Source organism: Chinchilla lanigera, unplaced genomic scaffold, assembly GCF_000276665.1.
Source record: "Chinchilla lanigera isolate Chin_1 unplaced genomic scaffold, ChiLan1.0 scaffold00012, whole genome shotgun sequence".
Taxonomy (NCBI): Eukaryota; Metazoa; Chordata; class Mammalia; order Rodentia; family Chinchillidae; genus Chinchilla; species Chinchilla lanigera.
In genome coordinates this window covers 23489844-23506838 of record NW_004955413.1, presented here as the reverse complement: position 1 = coordinate 23506838, position 16995 = coordinate 23489844, and positions in this window count along the sequence as shown.

Below are 16995 nucleotides of genomic sequence, written 5' to 3'. Positions count from 1 at the left end.
GGGAAAGCAGAACTTCACCTTTATCAAGCAGGTGCTATGTGTGCAGCACAAGACACACTTGAGTCACGTTACATGTTGTGGCTCAGGCACACTGTGTACTTTGGAACACAGAAATGATCACATACCAAATGCTTTACACATACAGCCATATTTCATCTTGATGTCATCCTCAAAGCTTTTATGAAGGAGAGGACAAGTTTGCAGAAGCCAGGTAAACTGCAGACAATTATACCAGTAAGAAGCTGGGATCCAAGCCCAGCAATTTGTGACAAAGTCCACTTTGTACCTTGCCAGGTAACTCTACTGCATTGTTGCCAAATATGCACTGAAGGTCAAAGCCTCAGCCCTGTTAGGTGAGGCAGGGGACAGCAATAGGGACGTCATGCAGTCCTTGTCCGTGGGCATTGTGCAGGCTGCGGAGGAGTGGTTCAGAAGAAGGGGTCTCTGAGGCTCATCCACCTGTGTGGTTGACAGTATGAGCATCTGTACAGGAAGCTACGAGTGCAAAGGTGAACGAGGCATGCACCGGTCCTCAGAGACTTCTGTCTTCTGGGGAGAGAGTTGACTCAGAAGAAAAGGTTTATGCATGAAGTGGGCAGTGACACAGGGCCGGTGGAGGCACAGAGCAGCATGAGTGTCACTATGGATACACTACGGCCCTGGTTAGACCATAGGCTTCATGGAGGAGGTGCCTCCTGAAATCAGTCTTGAACCTGTGTAGGTGCATTCAGGACTAGAAAAGATACAGCATTCTAGACAAAGGATGCAGTGTGAGCAAAGCCCAGCAGGGTCTGTGAGGGATGATTGAAATATTATAGTGAGTGTTTAAATTTTAAAAATTATTGCACTAAAAAACATACCGCCATTAATCCCCTCAAAATACCCCTTCCCTTCAAATACACTTCTCCCATCATTCTGACCCTTTTCTGAAGCTGTTCCTGCAGTCCTCTTTTGTATCGTTATGAGGTGCAATTTTTAAAAATTGTGAATGTTGCTTCCGAGAGCCATCCAATGGAAAGGCAGGCTTGTCAAAACCCTACAGTGTGTCCTCGTCCTCCTTACCAGATCTGGCACCATGTGACTTTTGGCTTTTCCCCAAGGTCAAAATGACCGTGAAAGGTCAACCTTTTGAAATGATTTAGGACATCAAGGCAGCCATGACAGTGCAACTAATGACACAAGAGAGGACTTTCAGAGCCGCTTCAGACAGTGTCAAGCATATGGAATATAAGACTGCAGCAAGGAGGGGCATTTTGAGGAGGGATTAATGGCACTGTGTCTTTTACTGTAAGAAATATTTTTAAACACTCATTGTAGTTTTAATCATACTGAGTATTTGGGGAGCTTGGCACCCCAAGGTTTGGAGGGACAAAGGGAGGCACAGCCTAGGCCCAGACTGGGCAGCAGTTTGTGTCTGTCATGTGGGACCCAGCGCTCCTTTCTCTGAGTTTACCTCTGGCTGGAACTGTGAAGGGTTGACTATGGCTGGAAAAATCACACAGTGAAATGAAAATATGCTCAACTTCCCTAATAACCAGAGATGCCAATTAAAACAGAACTCATCAGGTTTGCAAAAATTAAAATGCAAGTGCAGGTGAGAAAAACGGAAGTGAAGATATTCACACAGTCTATGAATTAACGAGCAAAGAGCAACAAGGGAATATTCAGCAAAGTTGAAATTATATATTATAACCAAGAAGTTCCAGCCCTACCTAACCTAGTGAGATTTACGCATGCGCAGAAGAAGCCCCGCGCCGGAAGCTGCTCTGCAGAGTCCTCCATAACGTGAATCAGTACAAGTGTCTTTCAGCAGCAAGGCTGATAATTCTGGTAATCCAGGGCAGTGGGAAGTAAGAGACCCGGTCTACAGATATTATCATGGAGCTGTCTCATATGTCACAGTGGGTGAGGATGGCAATCAGCCGAATGGACCCCACAGCGGGAAATACACTGATTATGTCACTTTCAAAACACACGCAAGTGTCCCCCGCCCCCACAGGACCAGTTTATTGCTTGTCAGTGTATTTTTGAGAAAATGGAAAAATAAAAAAAGAATATGGGAGTCAGTTGTGGTGGTGCAAGGTTGCAATCCCAGCTACTGAAGAGGCTGAGGCAAGAAGATCACAAGTTAAAGATCAACCTGGGCAATTTAGCTAGACCCTGTCTCAAAATAAAAATTAAAAGGGGCTGGGGAAGTAGTTAAATGCAAAGGGGTTGGTGCAATCCCCAGAAACACACACACACACACACACACACACACACACAAGTATGGAAGGTGGCTTGGAACGATACTACTGAAATCCACCTCCGAATTGCACTTAGCTTGGCACTAATTAGAAGCAGCCTTGCTGCCAAGAGGTGTTCTGACCAAGGACTCAGAAGAAAAAGTGACCGAGTGACAGTGCGGGTGAACTGACTTAAAAACATGGCACTCACTTTGAGGGGAGTCACAGAGGGGCATCACACCTCCTTGTAAGTATTGCCTGGGAAAATGCCAAGCCCCTGGGACTCAGCCAGGCATAAGCATGGAATCAATGTTTATGCTCTTCCTCCCTCAAAGTCCATTTCCTGTGGATGTTTCAAAGAGCACTGTGACACGCTGAGAGATGTTATATGAAAAATTATCCTGTGGTCAAATGAATTTGGGTATAAAACTGTGTAGAATTCAGGACTTCTCAGAACTTTCAATATGCTCCTGTTCATCTCACCCCAAATTATTACACCTAACTTTCATTGTTCCCTGTTGGACCTGCACAGATAGAATAAACTGCAGCAATGGCTGCAATTATAATAATTTTATTCAAACTGCAGGTTCAGAAGTACAGGGGACTTGGCCTATCCCCTAATCCCTAAAATGAGTTATGGCAAAGGCTTAAATAAAAGAGATGAGTAATATGGCTTTGGGGAATCTAGAAAGGTCAGAACTCTCTTAGGCACTAAGACAAAGACTTCCCTGGATAGCCAGTATTTATTGGGTTTCCAAATAAAGGAGAGGGATAGCTGAGGTAAAGGTAGGAAACTGAGCAGGATCTTGGGAAATTTAGATCAAAGACTTCTCCAAGCAGTAAATCTTGCCAATTAATAGAACCATCCTGTCTCCAAGGTTGAAATTTACAGCAGGAGCCAAATGGCTGCAACTGCATCTTATATTAAGAATTGGAATGAGAGCCAGGTGTCCTCAGCTGTGGTTTTATCTTGCCATCAGAGGTGTCATAGTGTCATGGATCAAAACAGGTCTCTGCTTTGACCGTTGGCATGGCGAATTTCACTTACTGTACGCCAGCCGCCACTCTCTGAGCAAGTCACATAGGCCCAGGACAGACTCCTGAGTAAATATAGAAAGACAACTGATTAACTTTAGTTCTTGTTCAGAGCCGCTTTGTAGTGGTCTTCATCACAGAAGCCTGGGGGTCAGCCCAGGGAAGAGCAGGCTGGGTTTGGGGGATTTGGTGGACTTTTGATGTTAGATTGACTATGCGCTGTCCCCCAAGGGCCATGTGTTAAAGGGCTGCTCCTCAGGGTGGCTTGAAGGGATTTGTGGGACCCTAGTGTCTTCCTCTTTCCTCTTCGCTTCCTGGCCACAGAGTGAGAAGCCCACAGCAATGGGTGACTTGGTCATGAACTGGAACTTCAAAAACTGTGACCCAAAATGAAACTTTTCTCTTTCCAAGTTACTTACATCAGGTATTTCCTTATAGCAGTGCAAGACTGACTAACACAGATGTACAACCAGGATGCCCCTAATCCAGGCACACAGAGGAGTATGCTGGCCAAAGTGCCTAGCCACTTCCTGTCACTGGCCAGTGCTGTGGCCTCCCATGTGGGGAGTGGATCAGTGCCATCAGCCCTGTGTATGGACAGGCTCTGACCTCAGAACGAATGCACTATTGATCAAAAGTAGAAAAGAATTGCACCTGTTCTGAACACTGTAGACTTTCCTCCTGTCACTCTTCTCTAAACAATGCAATGTAACAACTCAATCCATAGCATTTCTATTGTGTTAGGTACTGCAGGTGACCTAGAGCTGAGCATGTGGGGAGGATTGCACAGGTTCTATGGGATGACCATGGCATTTTATAAAAGGGATGTGAGTTTGGTATCTGCAGAGAAGGGAGGCTGGACCCATTTCCTGAGGACTGGGAGGGCTGACTGTCATCAGAAAGGCTGAGTCTGCACAACACAAAGGGTCTGCACTGCAGGCATCCGGCAGTCAGAGCCCTGACTGCCTGCAAGCCAGAGGGGTTGACTGTCCAAAGCAATGACAAGTTGGCCTGGGATTCTCCCGGTCCAGATACGCTTTCCAAGGGGCAGCACTGCTGTGCACTTGCTCTGTGCTGAGAGTCTGGCACTGTGGGGGAGATGGGGCTAGGAGGTGACCTTGGGGACGCTCGTGAGTTTAGGGGGAAGTGAAAGGGTCAGGACTGACAGCATGGCCTGTAGGCTAGAAATCAGCCCACTGGGACTTGGGAGTGGGGATTTACAGCTTCTAGAGGCTGGAAGCCTCACCCCACACCCAGGCCCTTTGGGGTCAGTGTCTCTGAAGCCTGGGTCCATGTAGCCTCTACAGAGAAGGACATTCTGGGTCTCCCAGGGGAGGGACCCTTGGGAGGTCAGAAGGGAAGCCTTTAGCAGCTGTAGCCCTTGATCTCCACTGGGTCCCCAGAGCATACTCACTTTAGCCACACCTAAGCCCTCAAACACCACCCCTGTGGAACGGATTCCTATTGACTGTAAGGTTCTTCCTTCTGTGAGTCTTAACCTGTGACCTCTGTTAAGTAAATGTGATAGGAACCCACTGTTTTGGACCAGGCTAAAATAAAAATGGAGTTCCTTAGGCTAAAGTTCCCGTCACCAAACTGAAACTAAGCAGTTTATCTGACCTTCCAAGAAACCAGGGGAGGTGAGAGATAACTATCACATTTCTCAAACAAGCCAGTTTCAGTTGGCTGAAGTTCCCTCAGCCTTAATCTTTTCACAAAAAAGAAAGGAAGCTGACATTAATCAGTTATTTCCCCATTGTTCCTATTGTTCTCTTTCCCTATCCTCATCTTACAAGGAAAGGACTTCGAAATGACCCATTTTAGTTTTGTTTTGTTACTGCTTTCTTCAGCTTTTCTGTGTCTATAAAACCTACCTCCTCTGCCTGGCTCACTGAAGCACTTATTCTATTTTTATGGAATGAAATGCTGCCTGATTCTAGAATTTAAAATATAGTCAATTAAAATCTTTAAATTAGTCTGGTGTGGTGGCAAATGCCTGCAATCCTAGCACTCAGGAAGCTGAGGCAGGAGAATCACTAGGAGTTCAAAGCCAACCTGGGCTACGTGGCAAGACACTGCTTCAAAAATCCAAAATCTTTAAAGACCTTTAAACTCAATGAATGTAATTTTATGCTTTGACCCATGGTAGTGCTGGAATTGGGATTTGATCCTAACCCTGAAGTCCACATCCCTAACCCCTAAGCCAAATTGCTCTGAGGAAGGACAATTATGGTTTCCTCAGGAATTCAGGGGTCAGGGTGAGGTTTCTAAAATGTTTGTATAAAGAGTCCAGTGGAGGAAGTTCACATGGGGATTTTCATGTTGGCTGCTAATCTTTAAGTTCTCCCTGATAATGAAGAGCCAGAAGCTTTTAAAGGCAGTTGAAGGAGGAGGAAAAGTTATAGATGCATTTGGTAAGGCTTGGTTAAGAGCCAGGTGATATCCATAGTCATTTGCAGGCCGCCACACATGCCCAGGGTCTTAGACTGAGAACCAGAAGTCACCGCACCACTGAGCTCCCTCCTTAAGGAGCGTGAGGGCAAAGGCTGGAAGGTCTCTGGAGACACCCCCCTATATTCCCTCAACAAATGGGGAAACCGAGTGTTACTGGGTTTGGGGTGCAAGAGTCTCCTTCTAGAAGTGGTTGCTAGGTTCTTTCTGCCCTGCACAATGAATTGGTCAAGCCAAGTGCAAAAGATAGATAGAGAGAGGTTTTACATTTATTAAAGATATGAAAAGAAACATGCTCTGCAGAGTGAGTTAGGGACAACTAAAAGTAGGAAAAGCGATAGATTCTACAGAATGAGGGGATCACTGTGAAAGAGAGCACAGAGGCCAGGAACCCAATAGCAGGATCTTGTGTATCTCCCATTCCTCACACTGACCTCAGCTCTATGCTGCCCTATCTAAAATCTGCTCAGGTTCTCAGGAGAACAATTAAAGACAGCACTGTCTGGTTCCAAGAGCAGAGCTTAGTCTGTGCATGTGTCCTGGAGCTTTGTAATTGGCAGGTCACGCCCACTTCTGCAGCTAGCTTGCCATACCGTCTCTGGCCTCAGTGTCAGTCAAGTGATTTAGGGTCTTCCTCTATAGACTGGGGATGTCAGAGCCTGTATCACAGCTGCTGCTGGCGTGCATGCATCAAGGGGTCCTAACTGTTGCACCTGCAGCTGTGCCTGGCTCAGAGCAGGTGTGGACAGATGTGATTTAGCCAAATTGCCTGCATGCCCCAAGGATCATTAAGAAAGAAAGACAGAGAAAAAGGAATAATCTCAGCAGAAGCAGAAAATCTGAGAGGGGGGCTGGGGATTTAGCTCAGCGGCAAAGCGCCTGCCTGGCAAGCGCAAGGTCGTGAGTTCGGTTCCTGGTACCGGAGAAAAACCAAAAAAAAAAAAGAAAATCTGAGAGGAGGAAGAAGGACATTGATAGGGTCAGGAGACTGGGCTAATGCATCTCTTTAGGGTGTAGACAATTTTCCCTTCAAGAACAGCCCCTGGGGACGGAGCCATAACCGCTGGGGACAAGCCTCAGAAGATAGCCTCAGATTTGGGGTTCCCTAAAAGCAGAGCCTGGGCAAAGGACTCACAGGTCAGGGTTGCTGCCTGCAGGGAGTGGAGAGAGAAAGAGAAAGAAGCGGGGTGTGATACTATGCATATCACCAAGCAATTGGACTCAGTTTCCCCAGGAGCTCTGGGAAGCAACGTTGGGCCACACCCGAGGGACACGGGAGGAGAGTGGCTCCTGGGTGCTATCTCCTGACATCCGCTAGGCTCAGTGTTCCCACGGGAGCTCGGGTGGTATCTGTTGGACTTCCTGGAATGGTACAGGTGGAAGGGTTGGTGTCAGACAGAAACATGGCCACACAGTGGAGTGGTGAAAGTGAACTTTTGTCCAGTAATTACTGTCAGAGGACAACCTTATGTAATTTAAGTATATTAATTGGCTTTATTTTCTGTTGTAGAGTCTGGCACCACTGCATGCCATAAAACACAATAACTTCTAATGAGCCTGGCAGAGGAGGTTGGTTTACAGACAGAAAAGGGCGGATGAAAGTCACTTTCCTTGCAAGGCCAGACAGGGAGATAGAACAGTAGAAAAATCTTGGATTAACATCAGGCCACTTCTGGTGTCCTGTTTGTGTGTGAAAGGATTAAGGCAGAGGGAAGTTCATTAATATGCTGATTGAAACTAGCTTGTTGGGGAAATTTGATGCTGATCTCTCTAATCCTGATTTATTGCAAGTTCATGTGAACAACTTAGTTGTAGCTTGGTGAGGTTGAACGTTAGCATGAGTGACTCCATTTTGATTTTTAGCCTGATCTGTTGGGGCCTAGTACAGGAACTTAGTCCAAAACAGTGGCTCCCTGATATTTTATTTTATTTTTGTTTTATTTGGGGTACGGTCCCACTATGCTGCCCAGGCTGGCCTCAAACTCTTGGGCTCAAGTGAGTCTTCTACTTCTGTCTCCTGAGCAGCTGGGGCATAGTTGGGTCTACAGAAGCACACTACAATGTGTGGCTTATAATTTTTATTTAAAAACTAAGTAGTAGGGGAAAGAGCAAAGCTCCTTTTTGATTTTCACAGGCATTTGAGAGGGAGGATGACAGTGTCAAGGGAGAGAGCAGGAACTCAAGGGAAAATACGAATGGCTGGCGAGCATCAAGGTGACCAGCCATTGTGTCTGCTTGCTGGCCATTATCAAGGTTGGGATTCTGTCCTCCCAGAGACTGGGAGACAGCAAAGCCCTGTGCTTCCTGATGGTTCCATTTCAAAGGAATGGCTTTCAGGTCCTGTGAGGTGTAGGAGAACCATCTTCAGCTCAGGAGAGAGGGAAGAGTCACCACTGTAAGCCCCTTTTAGCAAAAGCTCTAAGAATGGGAGGTCAGCGGCCCATGGTGCAGTGTTGGTTCGAACATAAAGTAAATCCTTACAGAGTGTCGGGCCATCCCAGGCAGGCGCTCTGACAGGAGGCAGGGCCATCCTAGGGACGTGGCCTTGTGCTGCTAGTAGCCATGCTGCAGTTTGGTCTTCTGTGAGTGCAGAGGTTTGGACAGAGTGGGTCTATGCCAAGAGTCACCCCTTGCCATTCCTCAGCTGCCCAGAGTCCTGACCACGTGGAACACAGACACCTGTGGTCTCTCGCACATGTGCACAAACACCCACAGTGTGTTGAACATGCACATAAACACTGTAACCCAAGCAAATGTATAGGCACATATGCACACATGCATGTGTAGCAACATGATTGCCACAGCAACATATATGCATGTACAATCACACAGGAACGACACACAGGAGCATTGCTAGCTTACATCCACATGCAAGGATGAAAACGGGGTCGGAGCCACAGCTGTGCAACCTCTGCCCTTGTGCAGGGCCTCATGCTCAGAAGGGTTCCAGCTAGGTTTAATCTCTACTGTTATGGTTTTGAATTCTTAAGAATTTTGGAGCAAGTGGCCCCACACTTTCATTTTTCGGTGAGCTTTGCACGCGCAGATGCATGTGCTGGCACTGTCTGTCTCATTCTGTTTTGCTCTTGCCGGCTGACTTCACACCAGAAGTTCTGATCCTTAGCACTGAATCCCCTAGCTGCAAAAGAGAACTGCAAACCCCAGCTGGAGGGCGGCCTCTGAAGAGGGGTCCAGAGGTAATATCTGACGCAGACCTCTAGGTGGCAGCACCACTCCGAGCCAAGCCTCAGCGGAAGCCAAGAGAGAGGTGGGTGGGGTCAACCGGAAATGGGTCTCCTTGAGTTACTAATGGCATCTACTTTTTTCCCAGAAAGTGTGGCAATTTCCCGAAGAGGCAGTCTCCAAGAAATTAGGTAATCCATTCTACTGCCAATTTTTGCAGTGTTGGGGACTGAAATCAAGGCCCCTCACACGTTAGGCCAGTGCTGTACCACTGAGTTACACTCTCAGCCCTGAAATCATTTAAAATAATTTTGTTTCTTTTTCTAGAAGTCTAATTACAAATGCAACTCATTTTATTATAGAAAACGGTACACATACAAAAATTAAAGTCACCCATAACTTAACACTTTGGTCCTTTTTATAAAAGGATGTGAGAGAAAGTGGCAATACCTCCTTTCCTTCCACAGGCTTGAGATTTTTCTCTGCTTAGACACCTACCTACACATTTTCCTATGTACTCGTAGAAGCTCATCTACAGAAGTTTTATTTCTCTCTATATAGGCACATAGCAACACAGGCTCTGTTACTTTTTCACTTCATATGACCTAATCATGTCTCCCCAATGATATGTATAGATTGCCTCAGCTTTTAACCTGGAATCTAATATTTCACAATGTGGCTTTTGCATTGCTTAGGTGACCAGTTAATTGAACAGTCTGTACATGGTAGGTGTGAACAAGGAGCAGTTTTATTTTCTCTCATCCATTCATCTAATAATATTTATCCCAGATGGGCATATGGAAATGCCATCTGCCAGTCTTTTTTTCATTTTGTCCTTCCTTGTTCCCAGTACTTCTTTGGTTTTTGTTGCCATCTGTCCTAGTTCAGGGTCCAGGTTCCAGCCCTGGGACACTTTGAAGACTCCTCTTAGCAATGGGAGGGTTTAGGTCTGTTATGATCTTTGAAGTGATGCAGCTACAAGCTAAATAAACCTCATCTTGCTGTACAGGACTGTCTATGTCAAGTGAGAATCACACCACTCTTGTCTAAGGCTTCTTCTAGATGACGGAGGTTTCCCAGTATCCCCTTCCTGTGTGGTCTGGCTTGGTTCCCCAGGGAGGCGCCCTTGAATAAGATTTGAAGGCAGCTGTGGCTGGTGTGTTTGCAGAAGTGTGATTCCAGCATCACTTCTGGGTGTGTCCATGAGGCTGTTGCTAGAGGAGGTTGGTGAGTGAGTGGGCGGATTCACTAGAGATCTACCCTCAGTGTGAGCAGGTACCAGACAGAACCAGTTGGCTTGGGACCCAGAGAGAGCAAAAAGGCAGAGAACAGGATTTCCTTTCCTTTCTCTCTCCTGGGCCTGAGACACACTCTTCCTGGCCCTGATTCTAGGACTTGTAACAGTGGCCTTCCATATTCCCAGGCCTTAGATTGAGAATGACACTGTTGACTTCCTAGGACCTGGGCCTTTGGACTTGGACTGAACTGTGCTATTGGCACCCCGGGGACTCTGGCTTGCTGACAGCTTCTTGTGGGGACTTAGCCTTCATAATTAAGTGAGCCAGTTTCCCCCAGCAAGTTAATAATATCCCTTAGTTATTGCAGGCTGATCCAGTACACAATCTCCAGAACGAGTGTATGGTGAAGGTTAAATAAAAAGAGGTGAATAGAATGATTTCAGGGCTCCAGGAGGATCAAAGTCCTCTCACAGAATTTGAGATTCTCTCAGTGCTAAAGCCAAGACCTTCTCTGGGTTGCCTGTATTTATTTAGTTATCAGAAGAAGGGAAGGGAATACTCAAGAAGGGTGAAACCACTTGACTTCTCCAAGTAAGGTATTAAGTTAATCCACTCAGGAGTGAGATGTCTAAGGCTACAGTCTTTATCCAGTTGAGGTTGGATCCAAGTGTCCTTGGCTGTGATTTTGTCTTATCCTTTGAGGCTTTCTGGACATTACAGGCCTTAGGAGGGATTAGTGACTCACAGAGGTTCACTTACTATGAGTCCACTGCCCATCTCCAGACAAGGAGCCTAGGCCTTGGACAGACTCACAGTAAACATGAAAAGCCAATTGGTTAATTTAAGTCCTGCTCAGGGCTGCTTTGTAGTGGTCTCCATCACCCCCGCCCCCCATTCCTTACTCATCCATTCCTTCTGTCTGTCTGGAGAATCCTGACTAATACAAGGGGCTACTTCTTCTATCCCCTAGGTGTTTCTCTGGCTTTTGCTTTTTATGTTCTTTCAATATGTTTTGGTTTGATTATAGGAATCTGGAACTGCATTTTTTATTTTATCAGATCTACGTCCACAGGACCCTCATTGCCAATAGAACTTAGTAGCTCAGAGGCTACCTTTGCAAGTCTTTTCCTAAATGAGCACCCATAATTGCTTGCAGTCAAATGTCTGTGGACACGAAGTAGCTGTGGTAATGGAAAATTATGGTAGAATGAGCTGGATTCTTCTGATGATACCTGTGTTGGACCACTTTCCTGTTGCTGGGATAAAATGTCTCACATATATAACTTAAAGGAGGAAGTGGGTTCTTTGGCTTATGGGTTCAGGTCATGGTTGGCTGGCTCCAAGGCAGGAATATCATGGTGGAAGGGTGTGTTGAAGTAAAACTTCTCATGAAGCAGACCATATAGGAGGAGCACCTGTGAGAAATAAACCCTCCCGAAGCAGACCCCAGTGAGTCACTTCCTCCATCTGGGCCATACCTCCTAACAGCCCACTGATTACTATAGCACCCCTATAACCCTATCACCTCATCAGAAGTCTCTTACTTCAGTCAAACCAACAATTTCAATTAACTGATACAATACTAGATAACTCGTAGTTAAAGAAAAAAAGAAAGGCAAATTTAGAGCTTTAAGTTTACAGCTCAAGGCAGGGGTAGAAAACCAAAGAATTTCTAGATCACTCTAAAATAATTTCTTATTTCTTATAGTCGCAGGGACAAGATTTCTGCCAAGCAAGCTCCAAATCTAAGTTTGTGAAAATATAAAATACAGCATAAATGGAATTCATGACCTTATTAGATGAATAATGTCAGAAGTAAGGGATTAATTGGGAAGGAGAAAGACCATCAGAATTGGAATGGGTCTCCATATGTTGAGCCCCCAAATTATGCTATCATCAGTAGGAGTTGTCATCAGTAGGATTTTTTCTCTCCTCTCTGAGGAGGTCAGCTTTCCTTTGCCTGAAGATTTTAATCAACTCACCAGAGGCACAGCCTGGAGGGCCATGTTGGTTCCTCCAGAGCCCTTTCCCCACTTTTCATTGTTTCCTGACCTGGGAACCCTGGGAGACCTGAGGGTGATGGGCACAAAGCTGACCTGGGGGGAAACACTGAAACTGCTTGTATTGATAGAAACTCAGGGAATAAGTGTGGAATGCATTTTTGAGATGTTAGACCAGAGTAGAAGGAATATAATGTTGGGTAAGACTTAATCAATTAATATGGAAGCATTCACCATTCACCAGAGAGTGGGTTAATCAATCAGATTGTGTAGCTGGGAATGGTTTTCAGAATTTGCTCAATGCCGAAGCCTTTTATGGTCCATTGAATGATGACATCATGTCATGATGCTCAAGTTTTCCTTTGTAAATTATAGAGGAGGAAACCCACAGGCTTTGGGAGGTGAGTGCATTGGAGTGCTGCATTTACTATGTGACCTGCTCCACCTTCCCCAAGTGTGACACAGAGGATGCTGCCTTCACCCAACCATTTAAAAACACTTCAGTATTTTTACCAAAGTGGTAGGGACTGTTGAAAAGCTTGGCTCCAAGCAGTCACCTGGGGATAGGGAGCTACATTAATGTGCAGATAGGCATCTGCCTACAGACAGACATGTAATGAGCCTGAAGAGTGCCTGCTCAGCTTAGAGCAAATCATTCTTAGGACAAGCTCATAACAAGAACGACGTGCAAGCACTTGCAAATTGATAAAAGCAGCTGGATCTTCCCACCCTGCTATCTCAGCAGAGACATTAAGACAGGTGCATGCTGGGAGAAACAGCATGCTGAGTGAGAGTCCTTGTGTCACCATAATTCTGTATCCTCATTGCATCATTTCTATCCAACAACCCACAGATCTAGAAGTGTTTGGAAATGTGATCATTTCTGCCTTGTGGGGAGACACCAGCACCTACTGAAGGGCTCTGTCAGTGGTTTTCCCTTGCAGATGGCGATGACAGTGGGAGATGCCAACTTTGGAAGGGGCTCCTTGGATTCATGGGGACATGATGGGATCCAGGATGGTGGGGAACCCAAGGGAATGGACTTCATCAGGTGGATGTACTTACCACGATGGGAAGCGAGACAAAGCAGGAAAGGGCAGTGTGACCCAAGGGATCTTTCACAGAACCGAATTGGTTTTGGTGTCCTTAGGACTTAGCTAATTGAGCAGCCTATTAAAGTTTTATTCCGACAAGGGCAAAAATTCTGAAGTCTAGTAAACTGCCACATGACTTGAGTAATAGGGAGCTGTGGCCTGCATCCATTTCCTAGAGCTGAGCCAGTGTGCAGACCCAGAGCCCTTGAAGGGGGACCCGGCTCTATTGCCAAATGTTTACATGGTGAGTGTTGCTTTTAGCCTTACTCCAAAAGGACAGTGCACCCATAAAGGGAAACCACCAGATGTTTGTAAGATCACTGGCCAAGGAATAAGGGTCAGGAAGGAGGAAAAGTATGATTTTCCTCGACTCTCTTAAATTCATAGGTGTGGTGGATTGACAACTGGTGGTGAACTTGTAACCCCCAGCTGAACTGAATCCGTGTGGTGCTGGTGTGGAGGCCCATCAGAGGGTTGTTGCCAACAGCATAAAAAGGAGAACTGGAGAGGAAGAAGGGGATACAGTTGATTCTCCTGGTGCTGTTGGTTCTCCTGGAGGATCTTGTCACGCTCCTTTCTTATGAACTCAGTTGTTTTCATCATCAGAGGAGCTTAGGACCTTGTCACTGAGAATGGCTACAATTCACTCTGGAGGAGCTCTGGTACTCACTTTGAGCATTGCTTCCTGGCTCCAGAAGGGAAAATGGTGCACTGTTCAATGTCATGGAGAAGCTTGTTGCACTGGTCATCCTGACGTGAACTCAGCTATTCTTATTATCAGAGAAGCTTGGGACCTCGTTGTCACTGAGGATGGCTGTGGTCCCTTTCAGAGGAGCTCTGGTCCTTACTTTGAGTGTCACTTCCTGGCTCCCATGCAGATTCCTCAGGGTACTGGCACAGATCCTTTACCCTGCTGGCACGGACTGTCTATCTTCCACCACTGACCTTAGGGTCTTCCTAGCACAGATCCTTGAAATAAGCTTGTATAAAACATTGACATGGGCTCTTGGCCTCCAGTTGGACTGGTGGGGATTATTGTTATGAGCTCTAGGTCTTCAGCTGGACTCATGCAGGACATTGCCATGGCATCCAGGCCCTCAGATGGATTCTTTGGGTCTTGAGTGTGTGGACAGATTTCCTGCACTCTTTTGTACTTGACTCTTTGGGTGACTACTGTAAAATAATCCTATAAATTATACGTCCTGTATAAAATTGTTTCCCTTGTAAGCCCTGACTCCAACAGTAGCTGAGGCCAACTCAGGTAACACAAGACAGATTAATAAGAGAAAAACAAGTAAGTCTATAAAAAGCTGTAGTACAAATCACCTTTATGCTGGACAGTAAGTTAGGAGTCTGTCTGAAATGATACTTTGATAAAGAACTGTTTGTTTTTGAGAGATCTTGCACTATTGCCCAGCATGGTCTTGTATTTGTAAACTCAAGTGATTCTCCTATCTCATCCTCTTAAATAGCTGGGACTACAAATGTGCCACCAAACCTGGTGCAGAACTGTTTATTTTTTTTAAAGGAGGAAGGGTTTATTTCAGATCACAGTTTGTAGATGTTTCAGTGCATAGACAGCTGGTTCAGAGCTATACATTTGAGAAAAGTGACAAGGGCCAGAAGTGGGAAAACTAAAAGATAAATTTATGGGAAGGAAGTCTGCTTACAGACTCCTCTGGCCCCACCATAACTGAGCTGATAGAGAAGCAAGTTAGACTTCAGGTAGAAAAAAGGAGGGAGGAGGAAGGCAGAAAGACTTTTTGTCTTTGTGACTCTGTCCTGCTTTCAAGCAAACAGAGAAGGCAGACAGCTCTCCTGCATTTTGATTGCCTTCAGCTCAACAACCCCTTATATTCTGGAAAGAAAACGCGTTGGTTTCCTCGTTAGACCCAGAAGTGGCCTTGCTCCACCGGAGAATGGTTTGTTCTAATCACTGCAGCACTGGGCTGGGCTGGTTGAGAGATCTCAGGTCTTGAGGCAGGAGAGCTTCCAATGGAGGAGTTCAACAAGGTTGCTTCACCCTGGAAGCCAAGGCTGCCGCTTTGTCACAAGGAGCTTTTCCTGCCTCTAAAGCAGCAGGCAGGAAGGGAGTTACCCTGCCGGTGGGGTGATTTGTTCTATCAGGGGGAAAGAACGCTATTATTCAGTGGGGAAGGGAAGAATACACTTGGAATCTCTGCACATGGTCACCACAGCACTCCTGAGGTTTCATGCATCACAGTGGAAAGGTCAGGGACCAGAGTTCCCAAGAACCCCTTTCCCCTGAGATCCAGCTTGCGTGGCTGTTAATGAGAGGGCTCTGTGGCATGTGGAGGGCACATGGGAGGGCAAAGGCTTTATTCTCTGGAAGCAAATGCAACCACTTAGAATAGATGTGAGTCACACAGCTTCCTGAAGCGCCCCCACACCAGCTCCTTGGTACTCATAGCCGGCATCTTGGTTGTAGAGTGCTCGGTCTTTGCTTTCTCTGCCCTTCTGTGGCTGCTGTCTGTCCAGAGCCCCATATTCAATCCCTCACAGTTGGAGTGTGTAAAATACTTTCTGCTCTCCTGACTGAACTTGGCAAACTTGCTCACACTGAAGACCTAGTAGAGCGTAACTTTCATGTGCTTTTATCCTAAAAATTTTTGAATAGGCGAAATCCTTCTTCCTACCAGGAGTGGGGTGGCCAAGGAAAGAAAGTGAGAGGTGTCCAATTCTGCATCTTTATTGACATTTGTGATTCTTCTCTAAATGACCTGCTTCGATTTTTCTACTAATTTTTTTCTTTCAATTTGATTTTGCTTCTCTGTTTTATAAAGGGACCTCTCTGAATAGCAAAGTGATCCTTCATGGGCCACGTTTGTTGTGAAGTATTAGGAAAAGGGAGTGCTCCCCCTCAACACACACACACACACACACACACCACATTTCCAGAGGAGAGAAAAAAAAATTTTTTCCCTGCATGGCTGGGGATTACACCCAGGGCCTCATATATCCTGGGTGAGCACTGCACCTCTAAGCTGCACTCTCAACCTTCTTTTGTTCTTTGTTTTTAGACAAAGTCTTGCTAAGGTGTCCAGACTGGGCTTGAACTTCTTGTCCTCCTGCTTTTGCCACTGAGTAGCTCTTTCTCTGCCTGTCACCACACAGGTTGTTATGAACAAGCCACACCTCTGAGATCCACTCCCCAAGTTGCCCCGGTCACAGCACCCAAGTTGAGGGAAGGGAGTTCACAGCTCTTCCTTACTACCTCACCAGAAGTTTGCAGTCTGGGGTTTTTGAATAGTCTCCCAGCGATTAATAAAGTTAACATTTTATTCTCCATTTGATTCAGTTCTTCATGTTTTCTGTTGGGCGGAACCCAGAAGGGAGACAGAAGCAAATGGTGTGCTTGGAGGTGCGAACTCTTTGCAAAAACATTCCCTCCTAGTTGATTGCTTCTTGGTTTTGTTTTAACTGAATGCTTAGTATTCACCATGTTTATACATTTAAAAATTGTGTGATGTCAAAGCTGTTATTATTTTTTATTAGGAATTTTGAGTCATTACTTCAGTCATTATTTGACAGGTATTACTTTAACATCTACAACCTGCATGCTATGTGATATGGCATATGGAGAGCCAGTGACACAGGTGGTAAAGGAGTTGACCAAGACCAGAATACAGAAAGCGACTTATGAATGCACTGTAAGGAAATGAGGGGAAGAGTTCTCACGGACGCCCACACTGCTATGGGAAAGTGGGAGTCTTTATAAGGGATCTTGAGATTAGTGAGGCTATAGCTC